This window comes from Excalfactoria chinensis, chromosome 6, assembly GCF_039878825.1.
Source record: "Excalfactoria chinensis isolate bCotChi1 chromosome 6, bCotChi1.hap2, whole genome shotgun sequence".
Taxonomy (NCBI): Eukaryota; Metazoa; Chordata; class Aves; order Galliformes; family Phasianidae; genus Excalfactoria; species Excalfactoria chinensis.
This window is the reverse complement of record NC_092830.1, coordinates 2,423,909-2,441,892: the sequence shown is the minus strand read 5'-3', so window position 1 is coordinate 2,441,892 and position 17,984 is coordinate 2,423,909. Positions and strand designations below refer to the sequence as shown.

General features: G+C 49.0%; 1 protein-coding gene and 1 long non-coding RNA gene across 3 annotated transcripts in view; one reads left to right on the top strand and one right to left on the bottom strand.

Annotated features, from left to right (window-relative positions):
* Positions 1-4,997: 4,997 nt before the first annotated feature.
* LOC140254328 (uncharacterized) lies at positions 4,998-10,521 on the bottom strand. 2 transcript variants are annotated; one of them, XR_011904152.1, is made up of 4 exons: positions 10,394-10,483; positions 9,802-9,895; positions 8,180-8,783; positions 4,998-5,574 (listed from the first exon to the last, which is right to left on the bottom strand). It is a non-coding gene; the product is annotated as an uncharacterized lncRNA (long non-coding RNA). The 2 variants fall into 2 exon arrangements; XR_011904154.1 differs by lacking the exon at positions 9,802-9,895 and having other exon boundaries at positions 10,394-10,521.
* A 78-nt stretch (positions 10,522-10,599) lies between these two features.
* SGMS1 (sphingomyelin synthase 1) overlaps positions 10,600-17,984 on the top strand; it is a 70,314-nt gene continuing 62,929 nt past the window's right edge. The window contains exon 1 of the mRNA XM_072340724.1: positions 10,600-10,747. The gene's annotated coding sequence lies outside the window, so the exon portion shown is untranslated. The remainder of the gene's footprint in view (positions 10,748-17,984) is intronic.

Sequence of the window (17,984 nt, the reverse complement as noted above, 5' to 3'; positions counted from 1 at the left end):
AGAATGAGGATGGGCATACACATTCGTGACAAGGGCAACTTGCTTGCACTGAGCCAAGCAACAGAGAAAACCAGTTGGAGGTGGGCTGAAATTTACCTCTTGTAACAAACAACAGGGATTCTTGCTGCAAACCCACCAACTCAAACTAATGAGAGGAGGAACGCAAAAACAGGCCAGCTAATTTCCAGGCAACTGTGAGCCATCTGCGTGGCACTGCTGTGTAACGGCAAGTACACATTTGAGGTAGGTCAGAGGAAACAGCAGCTGTTCAGATGGGGAAAGATTAATGCTACCCACAGCAGGTATCGCTGCGATTGCATCTAGAAATCTGCACAGTGAGTGTTGGCCATCAGCAGTCACCTCTGGCACGGTGCACGTCATGGGAGAGGACGCCGCAGTGGATGCAAACGGAACTTGAGTAAATGGGGGCTGGGTGACAGGAGGTTTCTTATTGGGAAGGGCTGGCTTTGGAAACAGTCTCCCACACATAGAAGACCTGTCTAAGCTCAGGGTAAAGTTATCAAGATTGGTGAGATGAATGAGGGACTTTGCCTGATGCTGCTCTGCTTCTTGCCAGAGAGCAGCAGCAGGTTCAAGCCTGCAGCATGCTTTTACAATGAGGCTTCTTGCCCAGGGCAGCAGGATGTTACAGTGGGAGCGTGACTCCCCCTGACCAGTGCCATTCATCCCCGCATGAAAGGAGGGACAGAAGAGCTTTGAAAGAGCTTTAGTAAAATTCAGTGTCAGGAGTTGATGTGAAACAAATCCAACTGTCCTATGTTGTGTTCAAAGCCACATTGCATTCAATTGGGCAGGATGAACTGGAGACAGGGGCTGTTTGCCAACGTGCTCAGCAGATGTACAGTCATGGCTGGTCAGCAGCTTCCTAAAACTGCAGCCATCACCTGTGAAAGATTTTCTTCATTTTCAATCTGCCTCTTTGATAGATTCAGTAAATAAAACATAGTCCGGTAGCACTTTTCCCAATCCAAGGGTATCAAACTGACCTTATGATACACTTATTAAATTCCTTCTACCTTTTCCATTCTTTCTCATAGACCCTCTTTTCTTTAAAAAAGCACTGATCACCAGTGCTATCATAAGGAAACCTGCAGAAGGTGGCTGTCTCACAGATATTTCTCATGGCCTCTAAACCTCCTTCTTGGAGGCAATTTCAGTTCCATTCAAAATCTCTTCCCTACGTAGAGTAGTAAACTTTGTCGGCCCATTTTTGTTTTTTTCCACATCCTGTAATCACACACTGCTGGCTCACTTCTCATTTTTCTCTGAGCGCTCTTTGCTGCCTTTGCAAGAGGAGAAACAAGTTAGTTCTATGTCACTTCAGAGCTAGAAAAAAGCCAGATACTTGCTCTGCCCTCCCTGAGTCTGCATCACTGCTAGAAGTACATCAGAGTTCTGGTAGCAAGGGTGGCTGTGTCAACCATTGCTATACCTGACACCAAAACATTTTGGGTTGGGCACATTTGGGAAGCTATCAAGCAAGCTCTTTTGGGAAGATGGCAAATTAACTGGGTGCATCAGAACTGCCAGGTTACAGCCTGAACCAATAGTTGAGCACCACATGAGAAACCATGACCTGCTAACACAGGTATGAGCAAAGCACCTGAGTGACCAGAAGGGTTGGAACCTGGATCCATTCCTCCTCACCCTCATTTAATGGTTGGCAGCTGCAGGAGCAACATCTCTCTGGATAGAGGCTGTGCTTCAATTGAGTTGTCACTGGCTGTTGGAAGGTGTGAGCCGACTTTCCTTCTTTACTACTTGCTATTGCTCCATAGTGCCTGTATCCCATTTGAAGTCACTGTCACTGCCTTCTTTTTGCCATACAGTGGGTCTCATATTCAAATCAAGAGATGAATTTACCCCAAAATGCAGGCAGGAACCAATTCTATTTCTAACTCACACTGAAACTGCAGGTCTGTTTTCTACACTCATCATTTGTTCGGTTCTAGTACATGTGTATTTAGACGTTTGGGTGTTGTCCCGGAAGCATGGATTGCAAACAAATGATGTAATCCATGCACATTATGGAAACGTTCAGCTCCACCCAAAGCCGGGCTGAGACTGATGGCAAACAGGGCTCTGCGGAGGAAAAATGCTGATATGTCTGGCACCTTTGCCTACAGCTCAGTTGATCCTCTCTGCATTTCAAAGTGTGTATTTCAGTAATACAAATGAGCCAGCACATTGGTCATGGGGCCTTTCTTTCAGCACCCTTAGCTGTGCAACACAAAAGGAAAATGAATAGAAAGAGGTATTCAGCCGTGCTTAGCTGAGTCCCGGCCTTTTGTCTAGAAAATCCTGAACTTCCCAGCTGAAGTCCATCATAACAAATTAGAAACTTTTGTCTGCTTCTCCCTCAAAATCAGATCATGCCAGTAGCACTTTTATCTTGGATAAAGGAGAAGGGAGCCGAAAATTGGATTTACTGTTCATTAAGGTTAATCGTTTACTTCTCTTTATTCAGGTTGAAAAGTGATGTGTAGTATAGTAACTGTGTGCAGGAGCTTACGAGAAGGGTAGTGAAACAGCACTAATGTGTCCTGAGTCAGGAGTGCTTTTCGAGTTCATTGATGAAAACCATGCAAATCACCCTATTTTATTTGTATGTGTATGAAGAATCCGTTCAAATTCAGAAGAAAAAGAAAAAAGAAAAATGTGTCTAAAACACCAGAGCTGAAACTCCGGTGGCCTTAAAATATATACATTTTTTCAAGGTAAATGAACAAAAAGTGAAACAGGAGAAGACAATCGAATTCTATTCTTTCTCAGGTTGTGTGCAAGACAAAATAATGCTCCAGAAGCTTTTCTTTGTTGTTATTGGTGTGGTTGAGGAAAGAAAGCTTAGTGAGTCTCTATGTGGTGAGCAGCTACTTGATAATACAGTCAGAACATTTTTCTTCGTGGCTCTACTACTTCATAGTATACATATTAGTATGGAAGTATAATAAAGTATATATTAGTACACTTAGTGTATTACCTCATATTAGTTATAAGGTACTGAAAACCATAATCTGTCACATTTCAATAACTCTTCTATATAATATTTTGTTACATGGTGTCACACCAATTATGTATGCCCTGAGATTGCTCTTCAATAAACCCACAACCTGTGGCTACAGAATAAATTCACTTGCAGAGTGATTTAGTATAAAAGGAGTCTGATAACCAGTTATCATATTAAAAAGAATTCCTCAGTCTTCATGAGAAACAGCCACCTGTTTGTCCTTCAGTAATTTAAAATGCCAGTCGCGTCCCTTTCTGACACAGAAAGTATATGTCTATGTGCAAAGTAAAGATATTCAGTAATTACATACTGCGTTAGCTGGATAGGAAAATTAATCCTACCCAATATGAAAGTATAAATATCACTTGCTGAATGAAGAGGAATGTAACATTCCCACAGAGTGAGTCTATTCTGGGGAAGCCATGAAGCAGAAATGAGATTAAAATAAAATGTGACAGCTGGATCTTGTTGCTAGCTCTGAAAGAGTCCCTCTTCCGTGACAAGGTTGCACCCGGTTCCTTTTATAGCAACTCTGGTTTATCTTCCCTGTAATTTTGGCCTGAGAAATTCCAGCTAAGCTTTGACGTCAGAGACAACTGTCTACAAGCAGAGATTGTCTTCTTATGCAGAGCAAATGTACAAAACAAGTCTCACTGGTAAGGGTGACTTCTGCCTTCCTTCCTTACTGATCCCCTGAGCTCCCAAATTACCTTTACCTTTCCATAAGGTAAAATTCCACTGCAACATCATGCTTGTGCTATGAAAAAGAGGTGGACGGGCAAAGCTGTTGGTTATCTGGTGGACAGTTTTTAAGCCAGCCTGCTCCCTCTGTTGTTGGCGTGCTTTCACTCTCACAGAAGCATTTACGGAAGAAAACCTTTGATGTCAGCTAGCATTGGAGACCTCCTTCCAGACAAGTCAGCAGCATTGGTAGGTTTTATTTCCCAGAAGGAACACTGCGCTGCAGTGCTTGACTCCTGTGTGCACACTGGCACTTGGTCCTGAGGCTGCTGTGAACGGGGCAGGCAGAGTCAAAGAGCCCATTAAAGTATGTGTGGTCTGAACAAGAGCTAATTCATTACCAAGAATAACTTTGAACTGACACAGAAAGTCAGCACTTCTTCTTGGCATAGAACGATGCTTTATTCTTCCTGGACCTCAGAGCACTTTATTTTTAGCCAAAAAATAATCATGGGCTGTTAAGCACAAAGTGAACCTGAGGTGCAGAGAAGCCCTGTGGCACCGCATGCAGCACAGCGGAGGTCTCACGGCAGCAGTCTCGCGCTGGTGGAGACATATGGGACTGCATGCCTTTCCCTGTATGGCCACTCCTGCATCAACTCGATGTGCATGTGTCACCCAGACAAGGCAAACTGTCCTCTTTTAAATGATTCGGCATCAAAAAACTACAAGGCTTTTTTGGAGACAGAAAGGAGACATCAGGAGTCAGCAAAATTGATCAGTTCATTCTCTGCTCTTCATGGAAATGGCCAGATGTCCATACAGAGCTCGATTTTACAATGTGAGGAGAAAGGGATCTGGTCTAAGCTGTTTTCTAAACGTTATATAGGGAGTTTGTGGAAGAGAACAGAAATAGACAAGGGCAGCCATGATGGCAGATGATGTCCTTGTACTTGAATTAAAGGCATCAGCAAAGCAGGTCAGCCCTAAGAAATGTGTGATTGTTTATAACTGTGCTCATAATTCAGTATAATTCTGTGTTCGGTGCAATAATCCTGAGCCACCCTTCCCAAAGAGACGAATGGGGTGAGTCAGCTGAGAAGGAGCATCGTGACACAGAGACCTTGCAGGAGTGCCTGGCCAGAACCCACAAGCTTCTCAAACCAACAGATTCAGGAAAAGGGAAAGCTTCAGATTTTTCCAAAGGAAAGGACGTGTCTTCTGCTTTGTTTGCTGATAGCAAACCAGTCAGGGCCGGAGCACCCACACTGACACACTGGCAGGTGGTAGAGTAGGACCCCATGAGGTCCTGCATTGTGATGACACTTTGATCCTAAGAATGAGACTGTTTCATGCATGACACTGCTCCACATCTTAAATGATCAATGCAGAATGAACTGTTTGATCAATGGATATTTTACAGAGATACAAGCAATACTGCCCTGACAGCAGCACATGGCCTGTAGCGAAGTATCTTCGCAAAGGACAAACACAAATGATGTTTTTGCAGATGCATATCAAAAACACTCTGTGGTAACAGCACTGGAGCAGAGCTTGTAGCAAATTTAAGCTTGTGGCATTGTGGGTTTGGGGTGGAGAAGGCAAAGAACAGCGGTGTCCCTGCTCTCAGTTACAGCTCTGTGGCTGCTCTTTGCCTTGCCCTCACAGCTGGCTGCTGCTGCCCTACTAGATGTCACTGTTTCCACAGCTCAGTAAGGGAAGAAGTGTATGAGAGGCTCCTGGGTCCAGGCACATCCCCATAACAGCAGGTCTGGGCCTTGTGCTTCTTCCAGCTGGGATTCTGTCACACTGGCCAGAAGAGCTGTGCATTTTCACCCTTGGCTTTAGACTCTGCCCTCCTAGCCCTGCAGAGAGAGAAAAGTAACACAGCAAAGACTGCATTTGGACTTTTGCTACAAGTGGTCAAATCCTACCCCAACAGGCTTTCAATGCCAGGTCCATGCAGTGGGAATGCATTGTGCTCTGCTCCAGCAAATGGTAGAGCCATGCCTACAGAAAACCCAGACAGGTACCTTCAGTATAGCTTCCTATCTAACTGCTTATTTCACTATTGCAGTGATTGCTATTTACACACGTAAAGGCTTGATCCAGGGTAGGTAGGTGCACACGAAGGGCAGTGTGTGCTCCTTGCTCTGTGTCATCAGGGTGAAGCAATGTCACACAGGGACAGTCTTGCAGGAGGCAAAACCTCCTTTTCCCTCCTTGACTCAGTGAGAAAGGGAAGGGTTCCACAAATCAGAGGCTACCGGTGTTGCTGCATATTGAAATTAATGGGTCTTCTGTAGAGAAAAGTGTTCTTTAATCAGCATCATTTACATTATTGAGATTAACTCTGTTACGCTAATACAGTCTTACTGATTAAAGACCCTAAGCTTTGCTCTAATAGTCCTGAATTACTGCTAGGATTATTACATTTCGGCTTCTAAATGTCCTGTGCATCCCAACCAAGTTACATCTGTATTTGTGCATGGATAAATCTGATTTATTCTCACAAAATTTACATCAAACATCCTTCCTGCCTCAAAAATACCGTGGGAGAGAAAGTGACCACATCACCTGGCAATCAGCCCTTGCTTTCATAAAGACCTGCTGGGAGAACAGGCTTCTAGAAAGTAAAGAAACCTGCAGGGTAAATCCTCTTACATGCACAGAGTGAGTCAGGCTCCTGTACAGCAAGAGCACCTGCATCTGTGCTGTAAGGTGCATGAAGAAAGTCTAGTTTGTCATTGTATAGTAATGGGGAAGAAAGCAAGCAAGGAAGAAACAACTATGCTTGATTTTATGATTTGCAGTGTCTTATGTATTGCTATTGCACCGAGGATGCACATATGGGAGTGACACCACACCTGGAGAAGCTCTGAAATCAAATGACTGCTATAGAAATAACTGCTCCTAGCCTGTGGCTGTGGTGCACCTGGGATGTCATGGGAGCAGTGCTACAGCAAGGCGAGTGCAGCAGAGAAAATGACTGATGGTGAAGCCAATGTACTTGCAGCAGCGCTTGATACTGCCACCTGATTCCCCCCAGCTGATGGTGCAGGGCTGATGCATGCAGCCCACCAACATGAGGCCTGTAAGCCCCTCACTGCTTATTTGAGGACGGGGCTGATCAGTTGACCTGAGCTTTAGGTGATCTCTCACAGTGCCATCACTACCATTTGCACTTTTGCCCTCAGTTCAGCCTCATGCTTTGCTGGCTGTCAGGTTGCCTGGCAGGAGCGAGTCTCTGCCTTGGTTGAACCGAGGGACTTCAGATGTAGTTGTTCCTACCATCTCATTCCCAATGAAGAGAAAAAGTTTTACAACTTACACTATATTAAATCTTAAAAAGAAGGCGGCCATCATTAATGAAACAGAAACCTTTCCTTGATGTAAGTTACCACAAAATTTGATCTGAGCTAATGCAATTCCAAGGAAATGTATTACACTGCAATTTTGGCTACCGGCAGGAGGCCAAACATGATACATACCCCCTTTTTTGCTCTTCACAACATTAGCCCAGTTTGCAGAACAAACACATGCAGCCTTCAGTCCTTCTGCTTTGACTCGTGCATAGTGCAGCTAAAAAGACTGATGTGTCCAGTGGTGCTCCACCACTAAACTCCCTCTGGCACTGGTGAGAGCTGCTCCAGCGCCTGCGTTCTCCCAGCATAACTGTCTGTTTAACAGCTCCTCTGACAGGCACTCACAGCCCCGGGAGAAGAAGGTCAGAGCCACAACAACAGCAGTTTGCAGAGGTTAAGCTCTCTCCAATGCTTGGCAATAGTGAGAAGGTTGAAGGGATCTCTGGAAGTCTCCAGTTCAGAGTAAAACTATTCCTCACAGTAAGTCAGAAAGATCATAATACCTTTTTTATCATTATTAAAGGGAGGTTGGATTTGTGGACCTCTAAGGAGAGCAGCTTGCATGGTGGTACAGGACACAGATCAGATTTAGGCTGTGAGTTAAACATTAAAAAGAAGTGGTAACTGTTAAACCCACTCAGTACAGACTCGTGCTGACATTATTCCTGCATTCACTAAAACAAGATTTTTCCCCTCTTTTTATAACTACAGATCTCTTTCTTCTCTAGACTGACCTGAAAGGCCCCTACAAGCGAAGCAGAAAATCCAGCCTGAGCAAGGAATTGATGCCATCCCTGCTGCAGGAGGAGGATGTGGTGAGGTGGCTGCGGTACCAGCAGCAGCCCAGGCCCAGCTGATCCATTCCAGGCCACTTATGTGGATGGCAAAATACCATCTACCCTTTTGGAAACCAATCTGCTCCTTGAACTGATGTCAGGGACCAAGGCACAGCGCCATTCCGATAAGAAGCGATGTGCATTGTGGGAATGTGTGGCTGTTTCCCACAAACTTATCACAGGGCGAATCTTTTAACTGTCTTTCATGCCCATTTTTTATTTTTCCTTCTTTTTTTTAATCTCTGAGTGGGGAAATGGTTGCTACTGACCTGCTTCTGTTAAGCATTTCTCGTTTTATTTTTTGAAACATTTTCACAGTCTGTACACGTGCCGAAAATCAGGATGAAGAGAGCTTTTGTCCTTTTGCTCCACGGGACGTCTCTGCCCTCCCTGAGCTCGCCTTCGGACCTCTCGTTGGGCTTTGACAGATGTACCGCCCCATGTGGCTGCGGCTCCAACGCGGAGGGACCGGGAGTAGCTGCGTGACGCCCTGCAATTCCAAGAGCGGCCCCAGGGGGGAGCAGCGAGCAGCGCGGGCAGAGGGCGCTGCAGTGCCCGCAGGGGGACGGAGGAGCGCCCCGCTCTCGGCGGGCCGGCTCACCGGGCGGCTGCCTCCCAGGCTACAAATCCAGCCGTGGTCTCCACTGGGCAGAAAGCTCTTGGCAAAAGGAACGTGGCTACCCAGAAACGCGGCTGTTCAGGTCTGTAGGGTGCCTGAGCCTGCTGCTGCCCCTGCACGATGGCAGAAATACCATCTGCATTGTACTGTAGGTTCGAGGCTCTGGAACTCCAGAGACAGGTGCGGATGCCATGGCAGGTCCAGCCAGGAGGCTGTCTATGGCCGGGTGGTTGACTCCACGCCTCGAGACTGCTCTGCCAAGAAGGAAAGAAGGGTAATCAGCATAGGTGACTCCCTTTGAGAGGAATGGTGGGTCCCATATGGCAGCCAGACCCCACCTGTAGGGAAACGTGCTGCCTCCCTGGGGCTCAGGTCAGGGATGTTACAGGGAGACTCCTCAGCCTGCTTCACAGAAGCTCTTTTAGTTTAAAACCATTTCCCTCTGTCCTATCACTGTCAGGCTGTGTAAAAAGTTCCCCCCCACTTCTTACTAATTGATCTCTGATTAACTTATTGATGATCGTGATCTATTAGTGTGTTAGTCTCTATCCTTTAATGCAAACATTAATTTTCAATTGAATTCCTATTTATGCACTATAAACTTATTGGCACCACTCAGCACATTTCCTCCCACCAGGAACAAGACTTAGATTTTCCTGTGAATGAACTGCTTCAGGACTGGTAACCTCCTTCTCTTCCCCAAGGTCTCCTCTAAGAGAGAATGCCTTTGCTGTTTGATTATGATTTAAATAGCTTTGCTTCTTTGCTCTTAGCATTGCTTAATGAGACCGTTCCTATCTCAGCTGAGCTGATGGGTGAGTCAGAGCCATCACACTCATCATTCCTCTCCCCTTTGGCGCTCAGGGAAGAAAAGACAGAGCCGGACTTGGGCTCCAAGTGCCTGGAGGAGAAACTTGGGCTGAGCAGAGCTGCTGTCCATCTCCTCTGCTCCCACTGGGCATCCCGGCCCCAGGGAGCCCCGTCACAGCGTTACCTGGTGTCCATGTGGGCATTTCCCTGACTCCTGGTGCCTTGGGAGTGGTGGCAGCCTTGTGGGAGAGGGAGCTGTCAGGATCACAATGCGATCTGCAGGATTAAGGCCAGGCAGCCACCCGGGACAGCTATATAAGCCTCTCGGTCTGCTCTTTGTCATTCCCAACAGGGAGGTCAGGCTCCCTGGGAATCAATTTGCACAGTCTTCGGGTTCATAAAGTGCCAAAAAATGACCATACCCAGGAACAACCCCAGAGGGGAAGAGTTTATTATGCTTACCCTGGGGGCAGTGGCAGCTACAACGCTAATCCTATTACAGCATCAGTAGAAGGGGGTTGCCAGAAGTGACTGTGAGCAAGCAGATAGCAGCACCCTGCCAAAAAGCAGAAACTCTGCTGAGAGCGTGCCTGCCCTGGGAGGGAGGCAAATAGAAGGATGGGATGTGGTGGGGATTGTCAAGTCCACCACAGGACCTGTGTGTCCAGAGAAGGGCAAGGGTGTTGTGAGGCGTCTGGAGCACAGATCATATGGGGAGCAGCTGAGGGCGCTGCGGTGGGTCGGGCTGCAGCAGAGGGGCTCAGGGGAGACTTTATTGGTCTGTACGGTTCCCTGAAAGGAGGCTGTGGTGATGTGGGGGGTCAGCCTGTGCTCCCATGTGACGCCGACAGGACAAGGCCAGGTTCAGGCTGGCGTTAGGGAAGAAGTCTTTGAAGGAGCGCGGTTATGGGCTGCCCGGGCAGGGGGGTTGTCACCGTCCCCGGGGTGCTTCCAGAACCACGGAGATGTGGCACCGAGGGCTGCGGTTACTGGGCAGCACTGCCAGGGCCGGGCTGGTGGCGGAACTGCGTAATCCTAGAGGATCCAACCTTACCGACTGTGTTTCTACGCTCCGATTCCCCGGGAGAAAGGTGAGGCGGAGCTTCGCGCTGGACTTGCCCACTGTACGGACGTGGGGGTGCCCGCCTTGCGCGTCCCCCCCGCGGCCCCGGCCGCCTTCCCCACAGCACCGCCGTCACCTCACGGCAGCCGCGATTCCCGCGGCCGCGCGCCCCGCGCACGAGATGGCGGCGGGGAGATGACACGGAGCTCACGTGACGCGCCGCCCCGCCCGCCGCCGCCGCCGCTCGGGACTCGGAGCTGCCGCCGCCGCCGCCGTCCAGGAGAGCCGCCCGGCAGGCGGCCGCCACGAGCCCGCCAAGCCCCGGGGCTCCGCGCCGCCCTCCCGGTGAGCAGACACCGCGAGCAGCGGGACAGCCGCCTCTCCCTTCGCGCCGGGCCGAGCGGCGGGGCCGGGCGCAGGCCGGGGGCGGCGGGGCCGGGAGCGAGGCCGGCCGAGGAGAGGCTGAGCGGCGCAGCGGGGACGGGTCCGGTGCGGCACTGACCTGCGGCCCCGGGGGGCGCCGGGCGGCCGCGCGTTCCGGGCCCCGCAGCCCCGCGGGATCCGATCCCCTCCGCCCTGCCGGGTTCGATCCCCCGCGGCTCTGCGCGGCGCGATCCCCTTCAGCCCCGCGGTTTCTGGTTTCCGTACCCTTGGAGGTGCCGTCCCACTCGGCCCTGAGCCCCCGCGGGGCCCCGTGAGGGGACGTTGGGGACCTGGGTAACGTCGGTGCTTGTCGGAACTCGGCGGCACCGGGAGGACGGAGGCTGTGAGCGGGAGCAGCGGGGCGCTGCGGCCGGAGCCGTGGGCTCCTTCCCATGGGGCAGCGCTGTGGGCGCCTCGCCCCGCTGGCGCTGTGACAGGTGGGTGTGCGGCTGGGGCTGGACGCGGCCTGCCCATAGGTGGGCTGGTGTCTGGTGTGTGTGTGGCCGTGCTTCCACGTTGCTGCTGCGTGCCTGCTGGAGGCCCTGCGCCCATCAAGGTTTCTAGCTTGTTCTGCCCTGTGTGGCAGCCTCATTAAGGAACGCCTCAGGGCCTCCTCGCTGTCAGGGTGTGAGCTGCGGTGGGAAGAGCTGGGGATGGCTGGGGAGCAGGGCTCTGCCTGCTGACAGCCCTGTGTCCACCTGCCTGTGCATGGGGTTCGATCTGGGAGCGGGCTGCCGTTGGAGCTGGTTTGTTCCCTGCAGCAGTTGACTGGGTGTTGAAACAGATACAGCTCCATTAAGAGGTTGGGGTTTAGAAGGAGAACACAAGCGGCTCTGGGTGGTGGCAGGGGAGAGGTAGATTCCAGTTTTAAAATACTGATAAGAAAACCGCTCCTACCCAGAGAGATCACCTTGATATTTTTCCAGGTTCCTGCATGTAGAATAGGATTAAATTCTGCTGGGGGAGTCTTTAAAACTATGTTGTGAGCTGTGTAACAACCGTGATTCACTTGTCACTGTTCTTTTGGCTTCCGTGGGTCAGCCTGGAGACAGCAGGTCGCTGTGTGTTACTGACCTCTAAGGCCTCTTTGATGCCTAGAAATGTAACTAACCAAAGTGCCCAGGTAACTTTCAGGCAGGTATCTGTTAATACCACCTGGCTGCTCAAGCCAGCAGGGCCTGTAGAAGCCGAGGCCTCTCAGTAATGCCTCCTGTATGCCTGTATTCCCTGTGTTGTTGCTTTCTTAACCTCTCCTCAAACTGCAGGAGATGCTGCTTTTAGTTATAGGACTCACATGTGGTACAATGAAACCAATTGTGTATGGTAGAGCTGCAGCCTGAGCCCTGTGGATTTTTGGAGCATCAGAGTCCTGTGTCCAGAGCTCCCACGTTACTGGCAGTGTTGTCCAAAGGATTTGGCATTGTCGCAGGAGTTTTGCACACAGGTGTTGGCATGAGCCAACACCATGTTTTTTGTCATGGGCTGGAAGCTGTGATGGGTCATTCAGCTCTTTAAGTGAAGTCTCCTTCCCCCACCAGACAGCTGGGAGGAATGCAGGAGAGACGAAAGCACAAAACCTTGGATTTTTTATGTGTTTCATCCCAAATATGCTTTATGGTTTTCACAAATCAGATTGCTCAAAGTTTGATTTTGGTTGTTAAAGGTAATATCCATCTTAAGGAGCCCCCTGGGTGTAACTAGATTCCCTGTGCTGTGTGTAGTTTGTTACAATGTAGGTGAATAATCAAATACCTGAAAAGCATCTCTCCTGACAGTAGGCTTTACTTGTGCCTGGGTGTGTGGTCAGAAAGCAGCAGGATTGCAGAGCACCTTGCAGCTGGGAAGCAGGGCGGTGTGCGAGCTGCTTGCCCTTGAGCTGTCTGCAGAGGATGCCGGGCAGTAGGTCTGCAGGACACAGCTCTGTCTGCTGTAGTTTGAAGCACATTTTTAAGCTGCTGGTATCTCTTCCTGCCCAGCGTAGCCCACACCATCATTTCTTCGAGCTAAAAAGAGCACTGCATCATGGAGCCACAGAGGTTTCCTCTCTGGTCCATTAGTGGCTTAGCTCAGCTTTGCCTGCACTTTATGCCATTGAATGTCACTTGCAAATTTAATGCTGGGAGTGCTGAGATTTGTTCTAGTGGAATTTAATGCCTCGTGCTTGGATTTGTTAAAATGGCAGGTTGAGACAATGAACTGCTTGGGTGGGAGAGTACTGAAAGGTTGCAATTGTCCGAGGGAGCCCTGAGCAGACACGGTATGTATGGTTTTATTTAATGCATGACCGCCTTTTATTTGACTGCTACGTGCAAAGTGGTGTTTTTGTAGAGGACAGCGCACAGAATTTAACATATATTTTTTTACTTCTTAACCTCAGCAAAACAACTGAGGATTAAATGGAGAAACAGCTCACACCACCTACAGGAGACCCTGCACCTTTTCTAAGGCAGAATGTTAAAGTACTACCCTTGGTTGGAAAGGAGTCGCAAGAGTGGTGTTTACTGGCTTCTCCTACCAGCATAAACCCATGCCTCCATAGGTAGAGCAGTGCTTCTCAGCAGTTCTGCCTAGGACTGATTCCATATAATCTCTCACTTCTGTGTGATGCCAGCGAGGAGAAAGTGCAGCAGGGTGAGGATGGGGAGGGAGGCCCCTGGTGGGAAGGCCTCTGTGAAACACCTGTGCAGAGTGTGGTGGTCTGTGTCCTGCAGTGCCTGAGGGGTGCTTGTTCAAAATGTGGTTATACAGCGACGCAGCCACATTGGGAGGGATTTTTATTTGCCATAAGGAATATTTAGTAATAGCTTAGGGTTCCTTATCTACTTGCTTTGAAACAGCACAAAAGCTGTATTTTGCAGTGATGAGCAATTATCTGCAAATTAAGAAAAAAAAAAAGATTTGTCAAATACTGCTTTTGTTTTCATGCATGTATAATCTCCTCTTTCAGTTTTTCCCCCTTTTGAAATATAAATAGACGGTTTATCAAAGGAGACTTTAGAAAGAGCTCAAAGGACATTCATCAGATGTGGATTATTTGCATTCTGATACTTTGTTCAGCATTTGTTGGGGAACGCTTGCAAGAAAACGTGTGTCTGCAGTGAGGAGGCAGAGATCCATACGTCCTGATGTCCACAGGCATATGTAGTGTTGCTGGGAGGGGATGCCAGTGGCGGCTAGTGTTTCCATGTGGGGCTTTGGAGGGCTCCGAAGCTGAGGGTCTTGCTGTAACAGCCAGAAGTGCTCCATTCATCCTTGCACACTGTGTTGCCTGGCATTGCTGTAGCTGCCTGCAGGGAACTTCCTTTGCTGTTTAGTTGAGCGTCTGCCAGTCTTTAAAACCCCTCTGTGCTTCTTCCCATTAGACCTGAGCTAATATCACACAGTGCTCAGCATGTTAAGTGAGGGCTGTTTGCAGTAACTTTGTAATCCCTCGCGTGCTGTAATTGCTTTAACACTGTCTGTTTGTAGCTGGACGTGAACAAAAATTCAAGAGAATTGTATGCAAAAACCTATATTCATAGGTTGAGATTTCATTTGTTGGCAGTAAGGGAATCGTGTTTCCATGTTCAGAACAGTTTTTGATCTTCTCATGTTTATAGCAGAGCGCATCCTTAAGAACTGTAGGATGTTTCTGGGGTCCTCCAGGCAGTTCCATGTAACAACTCCATGCTGACGTTCAGATGTGCTGCTGAACTAATTACCTGTGTTTGCAGACTAAATAATAACCCTTCAGCCAGAAACCATGCAAGTTGTGCGGTAGGGAAAGTGCTTATCCTGTCATCACTGAGCCAGGACTGCAGGGATGCTGGGTGTGCTGATGTGCATCCGTATACTCACCTCATTCCTTTCTGGACACTGGAAATAGCATCCCACAGTGGTGCTATGGCACCTTGGCTGGTCTGTTTCCTAGGAAGGGTTTGACATCACTAAAGCCAGGTCTGGTAGCTCACATAGTGTTTTTATATTTTGAAGTGAGGATGTCACACTGACTGTTAGCAGAATAAATGGATCACCCGGCACCTGTTGGGTGGCCCTGAGCCAAGCCCCTTTCAAGTGGGATCAGTGTTCCATTGCTGTGAGTGAGGTGTGCAGGATGAGGGCAGCACTGCTCCTCCAATGGCAGGCTGCAGGGATCCCTCTGCAGAGCAGCACCCAGCTCACTGTAGAGACCCGCTGGGTGCTTGTACCCTGGGTGTGTGGTTTGTTCCCATAGCTTGAGCATGGATGTGCAAGAAGGAGAGAGGGGTGAGGAACTCTGTGATTAAACAACAGCCTTTGCTGGGTCAGTATACCCATCCTTAACCTGTGGTAGGAACAAAGACCTACTGGTGAGACCTCAGATGGCAGTAGAACCTACTGCTACTTTGGGACCTGTTGCAGCCTCCCCAGCTGCTCAGCCTCATTGTGTACCTCGATGTGCTAAGCTGTTGCTCAGCTGTTGGGCTGTTAGCAAGCACCCTGCAGGGCCATGAGCTGCCCTGCCTGTGGATGTGGTTGTTTGGTTTCCAAGGAATGTGGGAGGATGCTCAAACCCTTCTTCCTTTAGCAGCCAAAACACAACAGCAGTGGAGCTGTCAGAAAGGACCTTGCTTGCAGGCACAGCTTTCCACCCTCCGGGGCAGGAGAAGAGAGCTGGTGTGGCTACTGTCTGGAAAAAGAGCATCCCCTCCTTGCGCAGGAGATGGTCCAGTGGAAGTTGTCAGTTCCTTGGCAGGCCAGTGGGCTTGTAGATGGAGGGGGGAGCAGATTCCTGCTGCTGACTCTGCTTTAGAGGCCTCTTGCTGGGGATGGTGCTGCTAAAAAGCAGGCTGTTGCTAGAGCCAAGGCCATGTGAGTTGTAGGGTCTGTGGTAAAGGTGGCTTCTGTGGGAAGGTTATTGTACTGCCGGTATTTCTGAGGAGCTGGTTCCTGCTGGTGCATATATTTATTTCTTATGTTGGGGACTGAAAGTGACCAACTCCCAGAATACATCCTTTACTGCAGGTATCAGTGCTAGGACTGGAGGCAGTCATTGGATTGCTATACAGAAATGGGCAGAAACTGACATTTTCAAACATGTTTGTTTAATGTGATTCTGCTGTTTTATGGCACCAGGGCTCTTTCTGGAATTAGGTTAGTGTTATCCCTCGGGAACAAGGCATTATGGAGGCAATTCAGAGTCTGTGGTGTGTATGGGAGGTGCTTTCTGCTGGCAGTCATTGTCCTGAGCATGAGGTTTCCCTGTGGCCCCAGCAGCTCTTGGTCCCTTTGCAGAATTTCCTGGTTCCTTTAAGGGATACAGTGCTGTGTTCTGGTCAGATTTGCAAATACATTGCTGGAGCTCATTTTCCTTTCTCCTGCCAATTTAGTGCTTTTGCAGCTTTCCTCAGTCAGTTGGGAAAATCATTCCTAAATCATTAGAACTGGAAGAGGCCGTTTGGCGTTTATTAACTTAATGGAAAACTTGAGTAACAGTTGTATGACAGGAGACGGCCTCTGAATAAGGGCAGTGGTGTAAATGCCAAAGTGATGTTTTCATTGTTGACAAACTCATTTGGAAAGCTCAGTGAATCCCTCAGGTCTGTGCAGCAGCAGCTCAGCCTTGCAGCGATGTGTGTTATGGGAGAGGACCGCAGCAGGGAGGTCCCCTTCCTCCTGCTCCACACCTCACCTCCCTCAGGGAACGCCTGTCACAAACCACAGCTTGGCAGCTGGATATGGCATCAGAGTTATCCATGGCAGCTGTCAGAATGAAGAAGGAGCTCAGGCCTTGTCAAATACAAGAAGCGTGGCAAAACTCTCCAGAGTGCAAAAGCACTGAGGTTGTGTTGGAAACCCAGAGTGAGGCTGGGGACTAGTAGGCTCATTAAAATATCTTGTGCCCCAGCACCAGCCCTCCTCTCCAGCAGCTTCTTGTACTCCAGAGATTGAGTATACATTGAGTTAAGGTGTTACCTGCACCTCTCTGCTATGACGAAGTGTTACAAAAGGGCTTTATTCTTCTGTATTCTCTTACTGTAGATTTCCTTGCAGAGCACCACTCGGAAGTCACCTGCTCCAACTGCCCTCTCCAACCCCAGCTTGTTTAATCCTCTTGTTTCCATATAAAGCAAGAGGCAGCAGAGCAGTGCGTAATCTAGTTGGTGAGGCTTGTGACAGGCTCTTTGTGAGCACCTTGTGACAGCAGGAAGCCATGTGGGAAGGCGACATCAGTGAGAGTGTGAGGCTTGTGGCTGCAACTCTGGAATTGCTGAATGCAAGCAGAAGATGAAGCTACTATGTGACTACATAATGTGACTACATGTGATGTGGAAACATGTTGTTCTTGGGATTTTTCAAACCTTTTGGCAGCTGCTGTGCCTTTGTCATCCTTTCTTTACCTTCTGCTTCAGATCCAGAAAGTAAGATGGATGTTCAAAGGAGTGGGTAACATGTTAGCGTGCCAGATCTCAGCCCTCCTTCCCCTCATACCAGCATTTGCAAGGTGGGGAGAGGTTTCTGGTCAGCAAAATCTGGTGAGGTTGGGGCTGCTCACAAACTCAGCTGTGCTTCTCTGTGCTTATGGCTCATTCGGCCTCTGTGTTTGAAAAAAAGGAAGGTTTGAAGAAGACATAAGTTCTGTAAGGTTTCTCTGTGGGGAGTGTAGCATTGGTAAATCTCTGGAACTGAAGGGTATACATTTTTCTCTTCTTTCATCTGCAGCGATGTGAAAAGCGAATGAACTGGTATACCACTGATTATAATCAGGGCCTGATAGGTGCCTGGCAGTGATTGTTTGGTCTGTGGTGGATGGGTGACTTCATCGGAGTGTGTGTTGTGGGCTGGTATCATTGTGTGGGTTTTGGAGCCTGAGCAGAAGAGTGTGAAGGGACAGGGAGCCTGAAGGTGACTTCTGTGCTGCATCCTCTGTCTGCCTTAAGACTGACATGCAAATTCAGCAGTACCAGGCAGCTTTGCATATTGCTCTTTGCACTGACTCCAAAGGCTAAGGCCTCTATGGTTTCTACTTTGTCCCACTTCAAAGTGTGCTTCAGCCCTGGTGCTCTTTGCATGCCAGTTTCGGTTAGGTTCAGAGCGAGGCTTTTTTTCCCACTGTGCTGTAGGGCAAGTCTCTAGAGATGAAAAAAAGCAGTCCCTACATTTTCTAAGATAGCAGGGCTGTGGTGAAACCTGGACGTCC